A 12598-nucleotide genomic window follows, 5' to 3' on the forward strand; every position below is an offset into this window, starting at 1 on the left:
GGAGAGCAGAAAGGAAGAGTCCATCTTAGAGATACTTTGAAGAAGCAAAAGATAGAATACATGACAGGCGGGATGCTGGAGCCAGTGGCAAGAGAATAGGGGAAGCTGCCCTGACTATTCTGAAAGATATGAGGCAGGATAAACAGAACCAGGATAGATGGGAAGGGACAACCATAAGCAGAAGTGGCACTTCATCGGAGGCTACTCAACTCAGAGCTGGGTGTCCTCTGAGCAGCCAGGATTCCCATGCCCTCCTTTCTATTTTTTAAATCTTTCTTTTTTATTTATTTGTTTTTATTTTTATTTTGGGGGGGCTTGGGGGGGGCAGTTTCCAGTAAAAAGCAGAAAGCCTGCTAGACAAATTCGAAAAGCTGTAACACTCAAGTCCTCCTTATCTGAGGCCTTAGCATCTTCTTTTCTCCTCGTTCTCAATTTGGCTTCACTTTGCCCCAGATTCTTCCCCAACCCAGTCTTTCCTCCTCTTCAAATGACTGCTGACTCATCTTTGAGGAAGAGATGCTACTGCAGAATAAAAGATAGAGTCGATGAAACTTTTTGCTTAATATGGAGACCATAGTCCTGGACACCATCAGGAGGCTCATCTTGGAGAGTTTTGATTATCCTTCTCCAAAAGACCACCCTCAGAGCACACCAGGTTTTTATACACAGGTAATCCAAATAGAAAGATCAACAAGGGCTGTGTTTTAAAGAAGGAAAGAGGGAAAAAGAAATAACTTTGTTCAGGAAGGAATGTAGGGGTTGATGGGAAGCCAGGAGAGAGAACACTTTAGGCCTGGCACAGACCTCACAAAGGGTTTCTGTTTGTTGACCAGACACGGTGGTTCACACCTGTAATCCCAGCACTTTGGGAGGCTAAGGCGGGAGGATCACTTGAGTTCAGGAGTTCAAGTGTAGCCTGGCCAACATGGTGAAACCCCGTCTCTACTAAAAATACAAAAAATTAGCCAAGCGTGGTGGCATGTGCCTGTAATCCCAATTACTTAGGAGGCTGAGGCAGGAGAAACACTTGAACCCATGAGGCAGAGGTTGCAGTGAGCTGAGATTGTACCACTGCCCTGCAGCCTGGGCAACAGAGTAAGACTCCATCTTAAAAAAAAATTAAAAAGAGCTGGGCACGGTGGCTCCTGCCTGTAATCCAGCACTTTGGGAGGCTGAGGCGGGCAGATCACGAGGTCAAGAGATCGAGACCATCCTGGCTAACACGGTGAAACCCTGTCTCTATTAAAAATACAAAAAAATTAGCCGGGCGTGATGGCGGACGCCTGCAGTCCCAGCTACTTGGGAGGCTGAGGCAGGAGAATGGCGTGAACCCGGGAGGCAGAGCTTGCAGTAAGCCTAGATCGCACCACTGCACTCCAGCCTGGGCAACAGAGCGAGACTCCGTCTCAAAAAAAAATAAATAAATACATACATAAAAAGAAAGAAAAGGAAGAGTTTCTGTCTGCAAAGTCCTTGCACTGGATGGGGAGGGAGGTTAGGAAAAATGGATGCCAGCCTGGTAGTGGCTGATCAAATGAAGGAGCAGAGTGAGCGAGTGAGTGAGTGACTTTAACACTAACATTTATGTAGCAATTCAGGAATACTCTGTGCCAAGCACTGTGCTAGGGTGGGGGGCACCTTTCAAGAAAAAGTGAACACAGCCCCTATGCAGTGGGGACCCACAGTACATACAGACACAAATAATCAGCATGTCAACTGTCTCAACAAGGTACAGTAACAAGAGACTGACTCTTCCTGGAGGAGGTGAGAAAACTCCATGGATGAGGAGGCAGTTGATTCGGATCAAGGAGGGTAAAAACACAGATATGCGCTCACACACACACACACACGTACATACACACACACACAGTAAAGAGGAATGCAGAACCCAGAACCCACCAAGTCAAGGGCCAATGGAAGAACACCATTGACCCGTACCAAAGCAAGGACATATGATGGTGTCCAGGGAGCTCTCACAAACTCAGGGAATTTCTGAGGGGCTGGCACACAGGGTGTGAGGGGAGAAAGCCAGGAGGAGACTGGCCTTCCCGTGATGCTGTTAACTGACAAGGGGCCCATGGGTGGGTCAAGAAGATGGTGGCAAAACCATGAATTCTGTTTTGGACAGGCTTTCCTCTCACTGCCGGTCTCTTTATCCTCCTCACATAGCAGCCTAAACGACCCCCCAAAGCCTTGTCACTTGATCTATCTCATATTCCAAGAGCAAAATGAACAACTGAGCATGAAACAGGATTACTTTCATGTAAGCGTTTCAGATGCCAGCATTTCTCTTTTGGTTTTGTTTTGTTTTGTTTTGTTGAGATGGAGTCTTGCGCTGTCGCCCAGGCTGGAGTGCAGTGGTGCGATCTAGGCTCACTGCAACCTCAACTTCCCAGGTTCAAGAGATTCTCGTGCCTTAGCCTCCCAAGTAGCTGGGATTACAGGCATGCGCCACCACACCTGGCTAATTTTTGTATTTTTAGTAGAGACAGGGTTTCACCATGTTGGCCAGGGTGGTCTCAAACTCATGACCTCAGGTGATTCACCCACCTCATCCTCCCAAAGTGCAGGATTACAGGAGTGAGCCACTGTGCTCAGCCAAATGCCGGCATTTTAATTTACAGTCATTCTTCACTTTGGAAAGCAACTCCCAGGTGGTCAGCATTCAGTATTGTCCTAAAATGTGGTACTCTTGATCTCCAGTTTAAAATTACTAAGAGATTCCAACAAAGGAACTTGACATTTTAATATATGCAAGAATGTTGGCACATGATGGGAGATGTTCGCGTTTATCTTTATGTTTATGAAATGAATGACTGTACGGACTTCACACCAGGCCCTGTGTGAAAGGCCGCAACAAGCTAAACAGAGTCCCTGCCCTCAAGTGCTTCGTAGTTTAGCGAGGAAGGCAGGTGTGTAAACAAATTGTTACAATGAGATTGCCATCATGTAGGAGAAAAAGCCAGACATAAAATAAGAGGTCTTTATTGCTAAAGTCCAAAGGGCAAAGGGGCATGCGGCCCAAGCCAACACAGGACCTGGTGCCAAGTCGGAGAGTCTGATCTTTATCTAGAAAGTAATGTGGAGCCACTAAAGAGTTTTGAAGCTGAGGAGTGACATTATCAAGACCACATTCTGGAAAGATCTATTTGGCAGCTGTGCAGATGATAGCTTAGTTAAAGAAGATTTGGGAAACAGTAGACCAGCCAAAAGGACATTTCAAACATCTAGATCTGGGGTGTCCAGTCTTTTGGCTTCCCTGGGTCACAACGGAAGAAGAACTGTCTTGGGTCACACATAAAATACACTAACACTAGAGATAGTTGATAAGCTTTAAAAAAACCGCAAAATAATCTCTCTCTTTTTTTTTTTTTTTTTTTGAGATGGAGTCTCTGTCACCGAGGCTGGAATGCAGTGGTGCAATCTTGGCTCACTGCAACCTCCACCTCCCAGTTCAAGTGATTCTCCTGTCTCAGCCTCCCAAGTAGCTGGGATTACAGGCACATGCCACCGTGCCTGGCGAATTTATAATGTTTTAAAAAAGTTTGCGAATTTGTGTTGGGCCACATTCAAAACTGTCCTGAGCTGCATGTGGCCCGCAGGCCACAGGTTGGACAAGCTTTATCTAGATCTAGCTTTATCATAGATGTTGACATTCTGAACCAAAGGGGTACCAGGAAGGGACAGAAAGCAAAGCACAAATCTAGGAGCTATTTGAAAGCTAGAATCAACAGAGCTTAGGGACTGATCTGATACTGGAGATGCAGGAGAGGTGCATGTTGAGATGCTTCCCTGGTTCCTGGTTTGGGTAGTGGGGCGGTTGGTGAAATATTACCAAGAGAAGAGATTGGGACGAAAAGCAGTTTGAGATGGGGAGATGAAGAGCAAGAAGGAGAAGAATGAATTCTAATTTGGATATGATAAATTTGAGAAGCTGAGAGTCCCATCAATGGAAGGCCTGGGAGGCAGCTGGATATTCAAGCCTGCAAGAAACAGAATTGGGGCCAGGAGGACTAAATTACTGCATTACCTTCAGCAAGTGTCTCAGTCTCAGAGAAAAACGTAACAGCTGATTTGTGTATGACTCTAGAGTGCACAGAAACTGGGGAGGACCACGGAATGCCTAGCCCTGAGGTTTCCATCATGTAAGAGAGGGTCTCAGGCCCACCAAAAGCTTCAGCCATATCTTTCACCAGAAACAGCTGCAAATGCTTGTTCCAAGGCCCCCAAAGCGGGACTGAAGATAACTCACCAAAGCAGTGCTCACTCAGTCCTGACGGTATTGCTGAATCTCAAAGTCAGCTCCTGCTCAGGCACCATCTTTAAAGAGCCAAACCATGAGACCCGGGCTTGGGGGGAGGCATTCCTCTCAGCAGCCCGCAGCGGGCACCATTTAGAGGAGGAATGGGGATGGGCTCTCAAGACAACTTCCATAGAGCCACAGCCTCTCAGCAGCGCCCACGCCTCATCCCCTCCTGGCTAACACGGTGAAACCCCGTCTCTACTAAAAATACAAAAAACTAGCCGGGCGTGGTGGCGGGCGCCTGTAGTCCCGGCTACTCCGGAGGCTGAGGCAGGAGAATGGCGTAAACCCGGGAGGCGGAGCTTGCAGTGAGCTGAGATTGCGCCCCTGCACTCCAGCCTGGGCGGCAGAGCGAGACTCCGTCTCAAAAAAAAAAAAAAAAAAGTATTGGAAGTTTTACGGTGCCTTTATGTTTCAAGTAACAGTATTAGAATAATTGAATATTCATATGCCAAGAAATAAAATAAAGTTAACTTTGACTTATACCTTACATCATATAAAACAATTAACTTGGAAAGAATCACAAACCTAAATGTAAGTCTTACAACTACAAACCTTCAAAATAAAACACTGGGGAAAATCTCTGTGATCTTGGGATAGGCAAAAAATTCTAAGGTAGAACACAAAAGGCACAAACCTTTCTTTTTTAGACAGGGTCTCACTCTGTCATCCAGGCTCTAGAGTGCAGTGACGCAATCAGAGCTCACTGCAGCCTCAGTCTCCCAGGCTCACACAATTCTCTCACCTCCCCCTCCCAAGTAGCTAGTACTACAGACATGAGCCACCATATCTGACTAATTCTTTTTTTTAAAATATGGGGCCTCATTATGTTGCCTAGGTTGGTCTCAAACTCCTGGGCTTAAGCAATCCTCCTGCCTCAGCTTTCCAAAGTGCTGGAATTACAGACATGAGCCACCATGCCCAGCCATATTTTTTAAAGTTCATAAATTGAATTTTATCAAAATTGAAAACATTTGCTGTCTCAAAGATGCACTTAAGAAAATAAAAAGTCAAGTCATAGACTGGAATAAAGTATTTGTAAAAGTTTACCTGATAAAGGATAATATCCAAAATCTATAAAGAATTCTCACACTTAGAAATTAGAAAGTAAAAAATGAACAAAAAGAAAATAAATCTGGCCAGTGAGGTGGCTCACACCTGTAATCCCAGCACTTTGGGAGGCTGAGGTGGGTGGATCACTTGAGGTCAGGAGTTCAAGACCAGCCTGGCCAATGTGGCAAAACCCTGTCTCTACTAAAAATATAAAAATTAGCCTGACTTGGTGACAGGTGCCTGTAATCCCAGCTACTTAGGAGCCTGAGGCAGGAGAATGGCTTGAACCCGGGAAGCGGAGGTTGCAGTGAGCCGAGATCGCACCACTGCACTCCAGCCTGGAGGACAGAGCAAGACTCCATCTCAAAAAAAAAAGAATTCTCACACTTAATAGTAAGGAAACAAACAACTCAATTAAAAATTGTGGCCGGGTGCGGTGGCTCACGCCTGTAATCCCAAAGGCTGAGGCGGGTGGATCACGAGGTCAGAAGATCGAGACCATCCTGGTTAACACGGTGAAACCCCGTCTCTACTAAAAATGCAAAAAATTAGCCGGGCGTGGCGGCGGGCGCCTGTAGTCCCAGCCACTTGGGAGGCTGAGGCAGGAGAATGGCGTGAACCCTGGAGGTGGAGCTTGCAGTGAGCCGAGATCGCGCCACTGCACTCCAGCCTGGGTGACAGAGCGAGACTCCGTCTCAAAAAAAAAAAAAAAAGGTAAATATTTGAATAGACATTTCACCAAGGAAAATATATGGATGTCAAGTGAGCACATTAAAAGAAGTTCAGCATCAGTAGTCAGTAGTCACCGCACACTTATATGGGTGACTAAACCAAAGAAAGAAAAGAAAATCAACCCTGTCAATATCGAGCGCTGGTGAGAATGCAAAGCCCTGGAACTCTCATGCATTGATGGTGGGAATGCAAAATGGCCTAGCCACTTTCAAAAATCGTTTGTTATTTTCTTCTTTTTTTTTTCTTTTAATCATTTTTTTGCAGACTGATGCTCCTTTCTCTTTCCCATTGAGCACCCTTCTAGCTTCAGCAGGGCAGAACTCTTCTCCAGATGTGTGTAACTTATGTCTGAATATCGGGGAGTGGCTGAAGGACACAGAATTTCTTCCAAACATCATGCCTCTGGATTCTAGGAGCAAGCAGAAAGCCAGTAACCTCGCTCTGTTTGTTACAGGTGGAGGATCTTCCTATGGTTCCCCTCATTTCCTGATGTGTGTTTTGGAATGGATTAAATATTCCCCCGTTTTTTATTTTTATATTTATTTATTTTATTTATTTTGAGACAGAGTTTGGCTCTGTCGCCCAGGCAGAAGTGCAGTGGCATGATGTTGGCTTGTATATCTCGGCTCAGTGCAACCTCCACCTCCCAGTTTCAAGTGATTCTCCTGCCTCAGCCTCCCAAGTAGCTGGAATTACAGGCGTATGCCACCATACCCAGCTAATTTTGATATTTTTAATAGAGACAGGGTTTCACCATGTTGGCCGGGCTGGTCTTTAACTCTTGACCTCAGGTGATCAACCCACCTCAGCCTCCCAAAGTGCTGGGATTACAGGTGTCAGCCACCGCACCCGGCCACATTTTTTTTTGTTTGTCTTTTGAAACGGAGTCTCACTGTGTCACTCAAACTGGAGTGCAGCTGCGCGATCTTGGCTCACTGCAACCTCCACCTCCCAGGTTGGAATGATTGTCCTGCCTCAGCCTCCCAAGTAGCTGAGACTACAGGCATGAACCACCACCCCTGGCTAATTTTTGTATTTTTAGTAGAGACGGGGTTTCACCATGTTGGCCAGGCTGGTCTCGAACTCCTGACCTTATGTGATCTGCCCACCTCAGCCTCCCAAAGTGCTGGGATTACAGGTGTGAGTCACCACGCCCAGCCTTCTGTTGTTGTTGTTGTTGAATTGAGAGGACCAGTGTGAAGACACTGGAGAAAATGGTTCTTCAACAAAAACTGATTAACTTTATGTAAAGTAAATGATATCTCAATAAACCTGTCTTAAGAAAAATAACACACAAAAAGAAAATCACTTTTATGGGATTTCTCTTTTCACTTCCAAGATAATGTGTTTATATGCATTCTTCACCAAACTGGCTCCATCATTTGGATCAGTCAGCTTTATGCTCTTCTTTGCATGACAGGATGGACAAAGTGAGAATGGAAGTCTAAGAGATGAACTCCACACAACCCTAATTAGAGTTCATTCTTCTTAGGTGTGTCCTCACCTCAGTCAATCATTTTATCTCACACACACACACACACACTCAACACACACCCCACAGAGGCTTTGCATCCAACAGCTCCTCGTGCACTGTTTTTGGAGATATAAATGGGTATAGGCTCTGGTGGATGGAAAACACTAAAAATGCTCAAATATACTTACCCAGAATTTTTTTTTTAATAGCCTTGCTCTGTTGCCCAGGCTGGAGTGCAGTGGTGCAATGTTGGCTCACTGCAGCCTCCACCTCCCAGGCTCAAGCAATTCTCTTGCCTAGGCCTCCCAAGTAGCTGGGACTACAGGCACACGACACCACGCTCGGCTAATTTTCTGTATTTTTAGTAAGGACGGGGTTTCACAACGTTGCCCAGGCTGGTCTCAAACTCCTGACCTCAAGTGATTCACCCACCTTGGCCTCCCCAAGTGCTGAGATTATAGGTATGAGCCACCATGCTTGGCCTCACCCAGAAATTTAACTTTATTTTAGGGAACTAGCAAGTGCATAGGAAATAATAGTAAATATAGTAAAAACTGTGACTTATAACGGCATCCAAGTGCCTAAACGCAGACTCAAGCTAGACTGCCTGGTTTGGATCCAGCTCTACCACTTACTTGCTGTGTGCCCTTGAGGTAAGTTACTGCACCTCTCTGTGCCACAGTTTTGTTAGCTGTGAAATGGAGACAATAGTTGTACCTACACCCTAGGTTTGTTAAGGAGTTAAATGAGATGCTTTATGTAAAGCAATCCACACAGTTCCTGGCCCATAGTAAGGCTTTAAAAAATATTCTCTATTGTTATGGGTGGAAATGTGTCCCCTGCCCAAAAAACTCATATTTGAAGCCCTGTCCCCAGTACCTCAGAATGTGACTGTATTTGAAGACCGGGTGATTAAAGAGGTAATTCAGGCTGGTTGCAGTGGCTCACACCTGTTATCCCAGCACTTTGGGAGGCCGAGGGGGGTGGATCACCTAAGGTCAGGAGTTCAAGACCAGCCTGGCCAACATGATGAAACCCCGTCTCTACTACAAAAATTAGCCTGGCGTGGTGTCGGGCACCTGTAATCCCAGCTACTTGGGAGGCTGAGGTAGGAGAGTCCCTTGAAACTGGGAGGTGGAGGTTGCAGTGAACCAAGATTGAGCCACTGCACTCCAGTCTGGGAAACAAAGTAAGACTCCATCTCAAAAAAAAAAAAAAGGTAATTCAGTCAAAATAAGGGCATTAAAGTTGGCTCAATCCGATACGACTGACGTCCTTATAAGAAGAAATGAGGACGCAGACAGGCACAGAGGGAAGACCATGTGAGGACACAGGAGACGGCCATCTGTACACCCAGGAGAGAGGCCTCAGGAGAAACCAAATCTGCTGACACCTTGATCTTGGGCTTCCAGCATCCAGACTGTGAGGAAATAAATTTCTGTTAATTTAAGCCACCTCATCTGTGGTATTTTGTTATGGCAGCCCTAGCAAACCAATACAGCTATTAAATTACCAAATAGGGCAATTGGTTAAATAGATTTTGGTACAATCACAATGGAATACTATATACAGCCACTCAAAACAATGCTCTTGGTACGTATTTACTGATCCATAATGAATGAATATTATTAGAGAAAAACAGGCTACTAATATGCATAGAATAACACTTTTTCGTTTATGTGTATGTGCATGTGAAATGTGGAAAGCATGATTATCTGCAAGAGAGAGGATTATTTCAGATTTCTTTTTTTATTATTTATTTTTATAGAGACAGGGTCTCACTATGTTGCCCAGGCTGGTTGCAAACTCCTGGACTGAAGTGATCCGCCTGCCTCCACCTCCCAAAGGGCTGGGATTACAGGCGTGAGCCACCGCACCCGGCTGTGCAAGACATTTAGATTTGCCCCAAGGATTAATGACTTCACAAAGCGTTTGCCAGGAACTCTTCAAAGCTGGAAACAGAAGCCCTGGAGCATTAAACAGAAGTAAATACTTAGTCCACTGGTTTCTTCCTTGCTTTTCAAAGGGCAGTTTACTTCCTGGATTATCATTACAGTAGGCTGTTCTCCGGAAACCAGGATTGTTCAAGCGCCACAGATCAGGGTTGGGGCAAAAGAAAAACACAAAAAATCTAAAGATCACCTTGTTATAATTCCACTGTGCATGCTGTTTCCTCGTGTTGAGCCTGTGTCTGGAAAAGCCAAGGCATAAAGCATTCTTGTTGTGCGTGGTCCCCCAAAGGCACGCGGGTTTGGGCTGCAGACCCGATTCTTCTCTCTTTGAGATTTACTAATTTTATTTGGAGAAGAAGTTCAGTTTCCTTACACTAAAAAGAAAGCAGTTGCACCGGCACCGGTCACTAAGGTGGGGATTCACATCAACAAATATTTAATGAGCTTCTAGAATTTGCCAGAAACTGTATCAATGCTAGGGAGAGGCCAGTGGCTCATGCCTGTAATCCCCGCACTTTGGGAGGCTGAGGTGGGACCACCACTTGAACCCAGGAGTTTGAGACCAGCCTAGGCAACATAGCGAGATCCTGTCTCTACAAAAGAAAATATTAGCTAGGCATGGTGGTGCACGCCTGTAGTCCCAGCTACTTGGGAGGATTGCTTGAGCCCAGGAGGTCGAGGCTGCCGTGAGCCATGTTTGTGCCACTGCACTCCAGCCTGGGCAACAGAGTGAGACTCTGTCAAAAAAAAAAAAAAAAAAGCTAGGGAGAATGCCAAAATCACTTAAGACCTGGGGCCACTGTCAACACATTTGCAATCTACTGTGCAGACAAACATGTAAACAATAATATAAGATAAAGGAAGTAGCTGTCTCAGCAGTGTGGGTTTTTAACGGAGGCCATGGGATGGGCCCCTGGTCTGTGACCTGCAAATATTACAGGCAAAGTGTGCATGGGCAGGCCTGGAGCTCTGCCTGGAGGTGGGGGCACACACGTTTTTCAGTTCTCAAAGGGTGGTGGCACCCACAGGCAAGAGACTACAGAAACGGGTTGGGAGACATATTCTAATCACTTCCATTTCCCCAGCAGCATCTTGCGAGTGAAGTGAAGAATCGTGCAGCAGGAGCGCAAGGACTAGGGGCCAGCAGGGCATTGTTCCATTCCGTCTGAAAAGGGTTCTTCCACGTCTTTTTCAGTTTCCTCACATTATCCCCTTCTACGGGAGGGCATTCCCCAGAGCGTTAGGTCTCAAGCTGCCGGCAAAGTGCCTGTGTTCATGTCGAAAGACTTTGGGGGCTTTTTAAAAAGTGTTTCAGATTCCGCTGGCAACATGACTGCAGCTGGGAACAGGCTCATTTGCCTATCCTGGATTTGGTATTTCTCATGGAATTTTGACCAATAAGAAAAACATATTCCTAGAATCACAGGAAGTTTGTCCGCAATTTTAAAGTGTTTTTTCTTACCCCAAAAAGTATTGTGAAAACTCTGAGTAGACTTTAGGAAGTGATGCTGGAATTACCCTAACCATTGAGAGGTCCATTCTCCCAACCCTAAATGGCAAAGGTTGGTGACAGATTCATGTTATGATCCAATTGGCTAAGACAGGAGGCAAATCACAGCCCAGGAATATTCAATGGCGGCTCTAAGTACAAAGGAAAACTCCTGACCTTCAAAGTGTTGCAAAAACTGGTCTTCCCATCTCGTTAACTCTATTTTCATTCTCCTTTCAGCTTTTCTTGGAGATTTTCCATGCTTTTTCATCTACCAAGAATGGCTTTTCTCTTTTTTCAGCCAATCTGTAATCTGCTCTTCCTTCAAAATCTGACTCATAATGGTCACTCAGCAAACACCTCAATCACGCCTACCCGCCTCCGATCACTCCCCTACTTACATTCCTTGAAGGCTCACTCACTTCAAATTCACCATAGGTAGTGATTCACACGTGTCATTCATTCAAAACACATTTACTTAGCACACATCATGTGCTATGTATTGAAGCAAGAAATTTTATTTAAATTCTACCCCAGTCCTATAAGGTAGGATTATTGTTACTGTTTGACAGATGAGAAAACTGAAACTTGCAGAGGGCAGAAAATGTGTCTATTTAATGAACTCCTAGAATTTGCCAGAAGCTGTATCAAAGCTAGGGTAGAAAAAATTGTCTAAAGTTCAGCCTCTGAAACCCACCCAAATCTAGTTGTAAATGTCAGCAATTGCACAGCAATTATTAGATGCTGTGCTGGTTAAGTGCTTCATCTGTATTCCTTTAATCTTTATAAGAATCCTGTGAGAGAGGTACACTTATTACCCCATTTTATAGATAAATAAACTAAAGAAGAGAGATTAAATGGATAAGGTCACACGGCTAATACCAGGAGAGCTGTGATTTTAACCCAGGCTGTCTGGCTTCAGAGTTTATGCTCTTAGCCACTGCTGCCTTTGAAGATACAATTTCAAAGTTCAACCTTATTCCTCTGAAGCACAGTACCAATTTTTACTCCATTTGTTGCTTGTGAGTTAATAAAGTCCTTTTAACACGTTTGCTTTGTCCCCCCAACTAAATCACAAGTTTGTTCATTGGTTCATTCCTTTAACAAGCAATATTAAAAGTCCACAGTTGTCTGGAGCTTCGGGAGCAGGTGTGGGGCGTGGGGGTCACGTGCTGTGCCCACTCTTTCCTTAAGGTTTATACCACTCCTCTACATGCTAGGACCTCCCACAAAACTCAGCAGAGTTTGAGCAACAGCAGGCCCTTAGAAAATGTTGTAACTGGGCCAGGCATGGCGGCTCACGCCTGTAATCCCAGCACTTTGGGAGGCTGAGGTGGGAGGATCACCTGAGGTCAGGAGTTCGAGACCAGCCTGGCCAAGACAGTGAAACCCCATCTCTACAAAAATACAAAAATTAGCCGGGCATGATGATGGGTGCCTGTAATTCCAGCTACTGGGGAGGCTGAGGTGGGAGAATCGCTTGAACGCGGGAGGCAGAGGTTGCAGTGAGCCAAGATCATGCCATTGCACTCCAGCCTGGGCAACAGAGAGAGACTCTGTCTCATAAATAAATAAATAGGCCAGGCGCGGTGGCT

The 12598-nt window shown here is 45.4% G+C and overlaps 1 long non-coding RNA gene across 1 annotated transcript in view; it reads right to left on the bottom strand.

The window, feature by feature from the left end:
* Positions 1 to 256: 256 nt before the first annotated feature.
* LOC105523039 overlaps positions 257 to 12598 on the bottom strand; it is a 19862-nt gene continuing 7520 nt past the window's right edge. The window contains exon 2 of the long non-coding RNA XR_001003521.1: positions 257 to 522. This is a non-coding gene — a long non-coding RNA (uncharacterized LOC105523039). The remainder of the gene's footprint in view (positions 523 to 12598) is intronic.

The sequence above is a fragment of the Colobus angolensis genome, unplaced genomic scaffold (genome assembly GCF_000951035.1).
Source record: "Colobus angolensis palliatus isolate OR3802 unplaced genomic scaffold, Cang.pa_1.0 Scaffold45, whole genome shotgun sequence".
NCBI classification, from domain to species: Eukaryota; Metazoa; Chordata; class Mammalia; order Primates; family Cercopithecidae; genus Colobus; species Colobus angolensis.